Raw genomic sequence first — 14,016 nt, forward strand, 5'->3', positions numbered from 1 at the left:
TACAGTGTAACTGTCAAGTGAATCTCACACTAACAAAAGTTGAAAACATGCCTTTAAAAGTATAATATAAATATCTTATTGATCCAATTGTTTTAGTTTTAGATGAATAAAAAATGACTGAGTTAAAATTAACTCATCAATGTCCATACCATTCATGTCCACAAAAATAATTAAACTAAAGTTGAAAAACATACCTTTAAAAGTGTATAATATAAAATAAAATATCTTGCTAAAGTTGAAAAACATACCGTTCCTTAAAAGTATAATATAAATATCTTATTGATCCAACTATTTTAGTTTTAGATGAATAAAAAATGACTGAGTTAAAATTAACACATCAATGTCCATACCACTGATGCCCACAAAAATAATTAAACTAAAGTTGATAAACATACCTTTAAAACTGTATAAATGTAATGGTTATAAAATAATTTTACTAAGGTTGAAAAAATATTCAGTTCTTTTAAAAGAATAAAACATAAAAAGCTTACTAAAACCAATTGTTTTAGTTAAACGTAAATAAAATCATCTTACCTTATTTTAGAGAGAAAGTTGAAGAAGTGGCTCCTAACACATCATTGTCCATTGATGTCCACAAAAAATGCAATTTATGAATGGATTCAAAATTGTTTTACACAACTGAATTCATATAGTCATTCCTGAATGTCTCTCAAAGCACCGTCTCAAAACATAGGGAGGCGCGCGGTATGTGTGTCAAAAAGTAAAACACACGTGTGTGTGTGTGTGTGTGTGTGTGTGTGTGTGTGTGTGTGTGTGTGTGTGTGTGTGTGTGTGTGTGCGCGCCCCTTCACATGTGAGCTTTGACCCCTCTCCTTCGCATACCAGAGCACAGTGAAAGTGAGGAAGGGGTTTCCTAATATCACACTCACAAAAGTTGAAAAACATACTGTTCCTTAAAAGTGTATAAATAAAATGGTTATATAAATATACTGAAACCAATTATTTTAGATGAATAAATAAAATTCATCTTACATGTTTAGAGTTACAACTCTTGAACTTACATGTTCAAGAAGCTGTTGAGAGCTATAAATCACAGAGTGGTTCTCTCTCACACCAGCGTCTCTGACTCAGAGGGGTGTATTCAGTGATGGGATGAGACATTTTGAATGGTGTGTTAAACTTATAATCCTAAATGTTTAAATGACATCTTTTAAAAATAAAAGATGTTTTAAATAAATTATTAAAAGTCTTAATAAAAACAAATATTTTACAACGATGGTCTGTGGAAAAATTTGACTTGAACAAAGTATTTTTATTTATTTATCATGGGTATGTCAAATCACTTGAAAATTGAAGCGTCACAAGTCATCTCACGCCTGTGAAATATTCAGTAATTTCTTAAGTTGTATCTGTGAGAAAATGACAACCACATAGGCCTATCTTCAGAGAGAGCAACCATGAAAACATTTAGAAACTGGGAATCTTCCAGAAATAAGGTCCTTCCGATCAGCGCTGAGAAAGAAGTTACTGGACAATAATGATAGCTTCAGAATATCGGATGACAGATGAGTCTCTGTGCATCGTGTCAGAGCGCATGTCATGTTAGTCTGCTAACGCCTTTACAGAGCCAAAAGTTTTGTACACACAAAATTTATTTCAAATCATAATCGTAAAAGTTTACATTAGATATTTTAAAAGATTGTTTAAATTATATCTTTAAAGTTTGAATACATACTCATCTTCTATTTATCTTTTAGAAGACTTATGTATGATATAAATTATTTTGTTTAACGGTGACCTAAAGTATAATTGTTATTAAACAATGTCTGTTCAAAACTTTAGGTGGTCGTCTTAAATCTAATTTATATGAAAAAGATTCAATCAGCATATTTTTTTCCATGCTGGGTTTCAATTTTTATGGTGGGGGCTTTCCATAGCTATCCCGTACACCTAAAAACGACCATCACAGAAAACTACATTAAAAATGAAATAAATAAATCATTTTATAAAATGTAAACAAAGTTTTAGCTAAATAAAAACACCTTACATTTCCAGAGAGGTGAAGTAGTTCTTTATGCAATGATAAAAACGATCCAAAAAAGCAAATAGTTTAAGTTGTCATAAACAGAACAAAACAAAACAAATCCTTCAGTGATAAACTACAGTGTGAACTGAAGCTTCAGGATATAGGGCGACAGAACAGATGAGTCTCGGCGGACAATGTCGCAGTAAATCTAGTCTGCTAACGCCTTTCCAGAGTACATCCAGAGTTTACACTAATTTCATTTAAAAGCATAACCTTAAAAGTTTAAATCAAATCTTTAAAATCATATCTTCTTAGAAGATTTATGTATTATTGTTACTAAGCAGCGTCTGTCCAAAAACTTTAGATTGTTACATACAACATGAAACATGTTGTCAAGGTTTGTCACAATGTTTTTTAAGAAATCCTAGGACTTCACATTGCTCTTATTTAGTCAAAGTTGTATCATTTGGAAAATCAAAGTAAAAATCATACATCGTCTTAATTCAGAGTATAAGTATAAGATCGTATAAGATCATTTTTACTCGTATCTCCCGAACTAGGGTGAAACCCTTTACTGAGAATATACCACCGGTCATCTACTCAAAATATATGTAGAAGTTTCAAATGTTAGCATTTGTTGATGGTGGCCGCATGAACAGACTTTGGGGAGAGCTATAGCAGAAAGCATGCCCTTTGACCTCCTCGATTTTGGAGGCTTTTTTGTTAAAGATTTCTCCCATCTAGCGGTTCTCCCATCTACTCGCTTTTTGCAACTTTGGTAAATGTGCCAAGAAGCTATGACAACGTGTCTTCCAATAGCACATCATCGAGTTTAACTATACATGTTCTACCGTTATGCTGCCTATATAATGATTTACACAACCAAGCTCGTCATTTAGACCGTAACTTTGACTTACCTGTCGAGAAGAAAGCAGGCAACTTCCCTTTCAAAGTCTTTCTCCTTCATTAGCTCTTTCCACCTGGGAAATTTATTTATTTACATACCGATAAATAAAATTTTTGCTTTTTGGCGACGACCAGTGCAGCCTTTCAAATGTGCCAGGGGCAGTATTTTCAAATTTTCATCCAGGCTGCCCCGGGTTCGACTCCCGGTATGGGAAGACAATTTTTTTACATCGCCAACAAAATTCAAGTTATTCAAGTTCATCAATAATCATTTTTAGTTATGCATAGTCTTAGAGGCCTACACGAACTGCAGAAACAAGCAGTTTCTTGAAGATTCGGTACTGAATCATTTTCACAAATACAATTATTGAATTCAGAAAATTTCACTATGGAATATTTACTTTATCTATCATAATTTCAATTTAGTACGTCATCATTTAAACTTTTCATCTCATAATTATGACGCATAGTCATAATTTTTATTTCAACTTTTTAATTCAGAATTACAATTTTTGTCAATTACGCCTTTTTAATGTAATACTTCAAACGGTTTTAAGTCATCATTTGGTTGTTGACTATAGTAGTGCTGATGATGAAATGTGTCGAGTTAGGCTAGCGCTTTTTGTACCTCTCTGGTCTTTTTCAAGATGGCGGAACGACACGGAAGCTTCCTTGGACATACCCGCCCCATGTAAATAAAGATAAGAAATGATCTGATTTTAAGAAAGATCATTTTACACCCATGAGGACATATTTTATGAATACAGACAATGATTTTAGCTAATAAAATAAAAATTTTCAACCCGAGCGAATCTACACATGAGAGGCCTTCAGAAGTCATAACTTCAGCGGCTTAGGCCCATTGGTGTAGGTATTTGTAAAAATCAAATACTCTATTACACTTTTTAAAGTTAGAATAAAAAGACCTGTAGTGTTGTCTGACACAAGGCCATTAACTTGTTTTATAAATGTACTTTGCTTATTTCTACAAATATCAACCTGATAAATGAAAATCAGAAAAAAGAAAAAACAGTGTTTTAAAATACAACTAAACCATGATAATGTTTAGTTTAGATGTTGATGACTCAGGCATAGTGCAACCAGATTTCTCTAACATCTCACTCACAACGCAAAACGTTGTAAATAAACATTTTCAAACTGTAATTTAACCATATTTTATTAATATTATGTTGATTTAAAGTTTTTGTTATTAACTAATACCTTTATCTTTTAACATCCGGCACAAAATGAAAGAGATGAATTATTTGAAAAAAGGAATATTCACAATCTACAGTTAGATTTTCTCCTACTTAGTATCTGTGGGTGTATTTTTACACATTCTTGTAAAGACTATGGACTAACTTTAAAACAATCTTTATACAGGAATGAAACGTGTCCATGTAAGATTCAAAAGACCAATTCGCTAAGAAAAGTTTCCAAATGATGGTTTTATTACTCCGCTAGATTTAGTCATCTTGTTCAGATAGCAGGCGAGACTGTTTCACATGTTGTATGTGTTTTAGATGAAAACGTTTCTTTGAGAGCCGTCTATAGAAATAAATGACGCTTAAGAATTTAAGCGATAGTCTTTCTGTTTGACTAAATTGATATCAATCACACAAATACGAATCACACAAAAGTACATGCTGTTTTACACTTAAACTATTGCACCGAGAGAGGCATATTCATCAAAGTTCCACACTTTGGTAAAACCTGCAGATAAAATTGCACGAATAGTAAGTTCTAATTCTTCATCACCATGAGCCATTTAAAAACATACACAGAAAAAGCCACTATAGTGATCAGTTTTGACTTTTGGGGGTTTTGTCATTGACATTTTTTGCTTCTTTTTGTTTTTGTACAGTTTGCAAAAAGTATATAGTCTCAGAGCGTGGTCAAACATGTTCATATAGGAATGTATCCTATACTTTATAGGTCCTTCTAGTATGAGAGTGTTTAGTATGAGAGTGAATCTTTCTGCTATGTCTACGAAACATCGACGTGAAAGATGAGTATTGCTGTTTTTTCTGTTACCTATTACAGTTTAAACTCGTCTAACTATTACACTTATTTTGTTATTATACACAGTTAAGCTAATGAATTACGGTTGATAAGTGTTATATTCATGTGAAAGGGGGGATGATTCATTTTTTATTCCGTCCACATCAGAGTTTTAGGCATCCGTCTTTTAGGCCCGATCCAGAAAACAGACGTTGTGTCTTAATAATTGCTCTTCTTTTTATGATCTTCTTTTTATTCTGCATAATGCTGAAATATTTTAACCTATCGTCAATTTCAAGCGTTAGATAAATCGTCTAACTATTATATCTTGTTTATACCTGGATTCTTGTTTAACAGCGCTATTGTTCTCGGCCTCATCAAAGTTCACATAGTTTTCACCGACTCTGAAACAAGACCAAATATTAGTTGCTCTTATTTAATTTTGGTTACATTGTTTTTATGCATCATGTTAAATGTAAATTTTATGATAGGAAAGTACGGACAGCGCCTTTGACCAATCCTCTACATATGGGGCACTTGCTCAGAGAAGGCGCACATTCTTTGCACACAACTAGGTGACCACAGGGCATGAAGACAATGTTCACTTCCTTATCCATGCAAACTTTGCAGATGCGCTCCTCTTGAAGTCTTCTTAACTGTTCCTCCATAGGCAAGTCTGAAAGATCTTGACTCGGTGATGCAGCTTCATTTGTCTGGGCCGTCAGGCCACACTCAAATTCCATCTCTAAAGCAGACGTCACCACAGGATTGTTCTCTTGTTCTCTCACAAATTCTCTCGAGTCGCTGTCTCCATTAGTCAATAGCCGCTCAAATAGTCTTGGAAATCTTGCTTGAATCTGACGGACAAACTCTTGGCCCTTTTCTTGCAGCAGGTATTCACATCTTGGAAACCACTTGGCATGTTCTACCCATGGATCATCACCAGACTCCCAACATCTGAGTCCACCATCGCAACAAAAGCACTTCACGTCATCATTACGACCAACATAGTAAAAACCAGCCTTAGCCAATTGGTCTGGTCGAACAGTTATTCTTGAGGGCCAGTAGACAAATGTGAGCAACCGGTCTTCACACTGTTGCATTGCCGATCCATTGGAAAGGATAGATAAAGGTACATTATCTGCACGGTCATCTCGAACGAAGCGGCAGTGGGGGTAATGCCTCTGGTGTTCTGATACTGCCAGATCTCCCGGTTCCCAGTTGCTAAGCTGGCCTCCACAACTGAAGCAAGCCACTCTGTCGCCCTGGCCAAGGTAGTAGAAACCACTTTTGGCAAGCTCGGCCGGAGCTACTGGTGCAAGAGTCCAATTCTGAAAGGTGTCAAGGCGTTCCTGTTCCCGACGCATGTCAGGATTCTGACAAGCCGGAGGGCGCTGGTGAGACATATCCATGTTTAAGTAAACTCCTCCGTTTGGCCTGATACGGATGCCGTGGTGGTCGATGTAACGGGTGTCGCAGGGGTGGAAAGAGGATGGCTTCGTTGCGAAGCGGGGAAAGGGCACTTTTGATGAAGACATAAAAATGGGACCACAGGGCGTATCCACTCAAGCCCTTCTCTCTGCCGGACATCCCATGACTAGTGTCTAGTCGTCCATGACAGAACACATCATCTTATTAAAAAATGTAATGAGAACAAAGAACAACACCACAAAATGTCCTTTCTTCTGTACACGGCGGGCAAATTAGTTGTATCATTTGATATGATACAACTGTATTGCCGCCTCGGAAATACGGTAATTAAAATGCAGAAAACAAATATTGAAATATTGAAATATTCTAAATATTACTCTAAATATTATTATTATAATACTATTTTTATGAACTCAGACATTTTTTTCATTCAGAAATTTTTATTTCAACATTATACTTTCATACATTGAAGAAGAAATTTGAGTGAAAGACATTTACAGATGGTCTAACCAGAATAGAAAATCTCTGCAGGCTATCATGTTTTGCTCCAGGGTATAGTTGACCAGACTTTCAACTAATTCACCAACGTCAGTTTTTGCATTTTTTGACACCAGTGACACACAGAGATCCGTTACAAATGTCCATATAGCGAGAATTTCTGTGATTTCGAATTCGTCGCAACATCCACCCAACACATCCAGAACTTTTCTGAGGATTACGCCGATCGGCTCTTTGCCGTTAAAAAACATGGGTGTTACATCAGGCCATGGCTTTGTCAAGCCTCTTACGACGTCCATTTCATTTTTGAGATTTGTCACACGTTTGGTATCCTGCGCACAATCTTTTTTCATATCACACGCAGCGTCGATGATCCTGTGCATCAAGCCAACCATTTGGCCTCTAAAATGATCTTTAAACATACAGTCCAGCGCAGCTCTTAAACGACACTCTTTGCCCGTGGCACACTCACACACCGGAGGATAATTGTACCCCGTATCGCCAGAACTGGACGGGGAGTCGTTCTCCATCAGGTTTTGCGTCGCCATTTTTTCAGCTTTTCGACGAGTCTCCTGAATCTCCTGGAATGTTCCTGGAATCTCCCTTGCGGTGCAATCGTGCGTTAATGCTCGGAAGTTTGTGGGTCAGAAGTTTGCGTCAGGCTCAGACAAACAGGACTTTCAACTTTTGTTGCAGTGGCGCAGCAGTCCGAGGCTAGTAGAGCTAGAGTAGAGCGTGCAATGTTCTGAAATATTTATCAGGCTGGGGTCCACCCACCCCGCTGGAGGGGCTGAATAGGGGTTGTCATCAGGAAAGCCATAAATAACTAGGTCCTGCATAAACAACAAGTCCTGGGTCCAAGTCCTATCCAAGTCCTCCAGAGAGAAGAATAGAATAGAAGAATAGAATAGAATCGGGCATTTATATAGCGATTTACAATCATATCAGGGGATCTCTCCTCAACCACCACCAGTGTGCAGCATCCACTTGGATGATGCGACGGCAGCCACAGTACAACGGCGCCAGTGCGCTCACCACACACCGGATATAGGTGGAGAGAGGAGAGAGAGTGATAGAGCCAATTCAATGTAAGGGGATTATTAGGAGAGAAGTTTATTATTTTCACTCAATCCAGTTACAAAATCTGATTAAACATTACATGGGTGAATTGTTCAACATAAGTTCTGTAACACACATTTAGAAAGTAGGATGTATTTCATTTTATTTTTTCTTCAAACAATGAGACAAAAGTAGCTTTGTATGCACAGATTTTGAGAAAGAGACATCCTTGTCTTTATTTTTAAAAACATAGAACCAGAGAACAGAGAACCTTGTGCGGCATATCCGCATAAAGGGTTAACATATACATTTTAGCATTATTTAAAAACTAGGATGATATAATAATATAATGTAAATGTCTCACGTGAAGATTTTATCAAATCAAGCCAATTCATGCGAATACTGTCGTATATGACCAAAGAGATATATAACAAATATGATATCCGGGGGGGAAAGTGTAAAGAAAACGCCATACAAAACATTACATTCACACTCGGCAATTCGATAAGTGTTAAAAGTGTAAGGAAAATAGACAGGCTACAATAGATTGAGAATGGTGATGTTAAAAATTGTTAAACAGGGTGTTTCAGAAGAAATGCAAAGATGTGCTTTTTACGAACGCCCGCTCTACACGTGACGTCACATCTCCGCGTTGCTGTTTTGGCACGCTTTATGGAAGTTTGAATCGTTCAGTCATACACACAAGTGCAGCGATGGAGCGCGTGAACACGAGCAGTGTGAGAGGATTCCTGAGATCTTGCGACGATCTGACTGAGAAAATTCGCTGTTTAATACAGAAGAAACTCATCAAGAAGTACTTGAGCAGGTAATATTATGCGCTTACGATGCAATGTGTGGGAGTGACGCAGTATCCAGAGGTTGAATTGTAAAAAAACTAAAAAACCTATTTTATGCGTGGATTAAAGAATAGAATAAAAACAAATAGGCATTTATTGAAGACATATTTTTTATATCATTGTAGAATGTATTTCTCTCTCACTAGCCTATGGACAAACAATCCCATGCATGCCAAACTATCATTTGGCATAACTAATCATTATCAACATATTTTTTGATAAAAGAGTTCCAAATGATAATTTTAAGCGCTCCAAAGTTCACTTTGTCCACAAAAAGGAAATTAGCCTTAATTTACTGAAGGCTATGGATGTTAGGTAAATATGTTTATTAAATTGTACACATTCATTCATGTACACGTTATGTGTTTCTTCTCCTCTCACATTAAATCACAATTTAGAAAAAAAGAAATTAGAAAAAAGTTGATTAGTTTGATTATTTTTGTCATTGTTTAACATTTCTCAAAACATTTCTGTCAAATATGAAATGTTTAGTTTAGCTACTTGCACCTTATCTCACACTTTAACCGTTATCAGCTATTATCAGATAGTATTGTCCTAACATAGACTATTATTGTTATTGGCCTAACATAGACTATTGTTTTAACTCTGGTTTAACTTGCTGTGCGTCTGTTCACCGGCCAGCATGTGCTCTAACACTGCAGCATCAGCCGCTTCATTGACTTTGAACTGGTGTATGAATGTGTTTATTTTATGTTAACTTTATTTTTGCTATTGTACATACATTTTATTCTTCTAACTGTTTGTCTTTGGTTAACACAGTTGGAGAAGAACAACAGGGAGGTTGGAAGACACAGTAGAGGAACTACAGAATAAATATGGAGAGAAAACAGCATTAAAAAGGATCAAGTCCATAGTGAAAAAAATCAGAAAAAAGAATATCAAACGTAGGAAAAGATTTATAATTTACTTTGTTAGTGGTCAATATGGTTCTCAATCTTCAATAAGCTTTACTATAATGTTTACATGGTTTTGGTTGTGTATTTAATTGTAAATTTTTTAACAGATGGTGACATTCAAACGCTGAGCGTTCAAACACATTCTGGAAACATGACAAATCAACAGCCTAACAACCTTCCACAACGACAGCATAATAATACTACATCATTCGGACAGCCATTAATTCAGAACCCTAATCAGCTTAACCTCACAATTGCCCAGAAGAATGGTGGGACAATAGTTACTACAATTATGGTAGAAAAGACAATATATGGTGATGTTAACATCGGTGCGGTGAGTGTCTGATAATTTAAGAAACAGTTGCTTAGTTAAGAAATGATGTGTATGTGTTTTTTCACAAATTTTGTTTTGTTTTTTAAAGTTAGTCCATAGTCTTTACAAGAGTGTGTAAAAATACACCCACAGATACTAAGTAGGAGAAAATCTAACTGTAGATTGTGAATATTCCTTTTTTCAAATAATTCATCTCTTTCATGTTGTGCCGGATGTTAAAAGATAAAGGTATTAGTTAATAACAAAAACTTTAAATCAACATAATATTAATAAAATATGGTTAAATTACAGTTTGAAAATGTTTATTTACAACGTTTTGCGTTGTGAGTGAGATGTTAGAGAAATCTGGTTGCACTATGCCTGAGTCATCAACATCTAAACTAAACATTATCATGGTTTAGTTGTATTTTAAAACACTGTTTTTTCTTTTTTCTGATTTTCATTTATCAGGTTGATATTTGTAGAAATAAGCAAAGTACATTTATAAAACAAGTTAATGGCCTTGTGTCAGACAACACTACAGGTCTTTTTATTCTAACTTTAAAAAGTGTAATAGAGTATTTGATTTTTACAAATACCTACACCAATGGGCCTAAGCCGCTGAAGTTATGACTTCTGAAGGCCTCTCATGTGTAGATTCGCTCGGGTTGAAAATTTTTATTTTATTAGCTAAAATCATTGTCTGTATTCATAAAATATGTCCTCATGGGTGTAAAATGATCTTTCTTAAAATCAGATCATTTCTTATCTTTATTTACATGGGGCGGGTATGTCCAAGGAAGCTTCCGTGTCGTTCCGCCATCTTGAAAAAGACCAGAGAGGTACAAAAAGCGCTAGCCTAACTCGACACATTTCATCATCAGCACTACTATAGTCAACAACCAAATGATGACTTAAAACCGTTTGAAGTATTACATTAAAAAGGCGTAATTGACAAAAATTGTAATTCTGAATTAAAAAGTTGAAATAAAAATTATGACTATGCGTCATAATTATGAGATGAAAAGTTTAAATGATGACGTACTAAATTGAAATTATGATAGATAAAGTAAATATTCCATAGTGAAATTTTCTGAATTCAATAATTGTATTTGTGAAAATGATTCAGTACCGAATCTTCAAGAAACTGCTTGTTTCTGCAGTTCGTGTAGGCCTCTAAGACTATGCATAACTAAAAATGATTATTGATGAACTTGAATAACTTGAATTTTGTTGGCGATGTAAAAAAATTGTCTTCCCATACCGGGAGTCGAACCCGGGGCAGCCTGGATGAAAATTTGAAAATACTGCCCCTGGCACATTTGAAAGGCTGCACTGGTCGTCGCCAAAAAGCAAAAATTTTATTTATCGGTATGTAAATAAATAAATTTCCCAGGTGGAAAGAGCTAATGAAGGAGAAAGACTTTGAAAGGGAAGTTGCCTGCTTTCTTCTCGACAGGTAAGTCAAAGTTACGGTCTAAATGACGAGCTTGGTTGTGTAAATCATTATATAGGCAGCATAACGGTAGAACATGTATAGTTAAACTCGATGATGTGCTATTGGAAGACACGTTGTCATAGCTTCTTGGCACATTTACCAAAGTTGCAAAAAGCGAGTAGATGGGAGAACCGCTAGATGGGAGAAATCTTTAACAAAAAAGCCTCCAAAATCGAGGAGGTCAAAGGGCATGCTTTCTGCTATAGCTCTCCCCAAAGTCTGTTCATGCGGCCACCATCAACAAATGCTAACATTTGAAACTTCTACATATATTTTGAGTAGATGACCGGTGGTATATTCTCAGTAAAGGGTTTCACCCTAGTTCGGGAGATACGAGTAAAAATGATCTTATACGATCTTATACTTATACTCTGAATTAAGACGATGTATGATTTTTACTTTGATTTTCCAAATGATACAACTTTGACTAAATAAGAGCAATGTGAAGTCCTAGGATTTCTTAAAAAACATTGTGACAAACCTTGACAACATGTTTCATGTTGTATGTAACAATCTAAAGTTTTTGGACAGACGCTGCTTAGTAACAATAATACATAAATCTTCTAAGAAGATATGATTTTAAAGATTTGATTTAAACTTTTAAGGTTATGCTTTTAAATGAAATTAGTGTAAACTCTGGATGTACTCTGGAAAGGCGTTAGCAGACTAGATTTACTGCGACATTGTCCGCCGAGACTCATCTGTTCTGTCGCCCTATATCCTGAAGCTTCAGTTCACACTGTAGTTTATCACTGAAGGATTTGTTTTGTTTTGTTCTGTTTATGACAACTTAAACTATTTGCTTTTTTGGATCGTTTTTATCATTGCATAAAGAACTACTTCACCTCTCTGGAAATGTAAGGTGTTTTTATTTAGCTAAAACTTTGTTTACATTTTATAAAATGATTTATTTATTTCATTTTTAATGTAGTTTTCTGTGATGGTCGTTTTTAGGTGTACGGGATAGCTATGGAAAGCCCCCACCATAAAAATTGAAACCCAGCATGGAAAAAAATATGCTGATTGAATCTTTTTCATATAAATTAGATTTAAGACGACCACCTAAAGTTTTGAACAGACATTGTTTAATAACAATTATACTTTAGGTCACCGTTAAACAAAATAATTTATATCATACATAAGTCTTCTAAAAGATAAATAGAAGATGAGTATGTATTCAAACTTTAAAGATATAATTTAAACAATCTTTTAAAATATCTAATGTAAACTTTTACGATTATGATTTGAAATAAATTTTGTGTGTACAAAACTTTTGGCTCTGTAAAGGCGTTAGCAGACTAACATGACATGCGCTCTGACACGATGCACAGAGACTCATCTGTCATCCGATATTCTGAAGCTATCATTATTGTCCAGTAACTTCTTTCTCAGCGCTGATCGGAAGGACCTTATTTCTGGAAGATTCCCAGTTTCTAAATGTTTTCATGGTTGCTCTCTCTGAAGATAGGCCTATGTGGTTGTCATTTTCTCACAGATACAACTTAAGAAATTACTGAATATTTCACAGGCGTGAGATGACTTGTGACGCTTCAATTTTCAAGTGATTTGACATACCCATGATAAATAAATAAAAATACTTTGTTCAAGTCAAATTTTTCCACAGACCATCGTTGTAAAATATTTGTTTTTATTAAGACTTTTAATAATTTATTTAAAACATCTTTTATTTTTAAAAGATGTCATTTAAACATTTAGGATTATAAGTTTAACACACCATTCAAAATGTCTCATCCCATCACTGAATACACCCCTCTGAGTCAGAGACGCTGGTGTGAGAGAGAACCACTCTGTGATTTATAGCTCTCAACAGCTTCTTGAACATGTAAGTTCAAGAGTTGTAACTCTAAACATGTAAGATGAATTTTATTTATTCATCTAAAATAATTGGTTTCAGTATATTTATATAACCATTTTATTTATACACTTTTAAGGAACAGTATGTTTTTCAACTTTTGTGAGTGTGATATTAGGAAACCCCTTCCTCACTTTCACTGTGCTCTGGTATGCGAAGGAGAGGGGTCAAAGCTCACATGTGAAGGGGCGCGCACACACACACACACACACACACACACACACACACACACACACACACACACACACACACACACACACACACACACGTGTGTTTTACTTTTTGACACACATACCGCGCGCCTCCCTATGTTTTGAGACGGTGCTTTGAGAGACATTCAGGAATGACTATATGAATTCAGTTGTGTAAAACAATTTTGAATCCATTCATAAATTGCATTTTTTGTGGACATCAATGGACAATGATGTGTTAGGAGCCACTTCTTCAACTTTCTCTCTAAAATAAGGTAAGATGATTTTATTTACGTTTAACTAAAACAATTGGTTTTAGTAAGCTTTTTATGTTTTATTCTTTTAAAAGAACTGAATATTTTTTCAACCTTAGTAAAATTATTTTATAACCATTACATTTATACAGTTTTAAAGGTATGTTTATCAACTTTAGTTTAATTATTTTTGTGGGCATCAGTGGTATGGACATTGATGTGTTAATTTTA

At 35.2% G+C, this 14,016-nt stretch overlaps 2 long non-coding RNA genes across 2 annotated transcripts in view; one reads left to right on the forward strand and one right to left on the reverse strand.

Annotated features, from left to right (window-relative positions):
- LOC309504679 overlaps positions 1-14,016 on the reverse strand; it is a 360,274-nt gene that overhangs the window by 39,909 nt on the left and 306,349 nt on the right. The window lies entirely within an intron of this gene.
- LOC309504381 lies at positions 7,757-12,315 on the forward strand. The gene is made up of 2 exons (XR_014208072.1): positions 7,757-9,644; positions 9,764-12,315. It is a non-coding gene; the product is annotated as an uncharacterized lncRNA (long non-coding RNA).

The sequence above is a fragment of the Leuciscus leuciscus genome (assembly GCF_965113295.1).
Source record: "Leuciscus leuciscus genome assembly, chromosome: 8".
Lineage (NCBI taxonomy): Eukaryota > Metazoa > Chordata > Actinopteri > Cypriniformes > Leuciscidae > Leuciscus > Leuciscus leuciscus.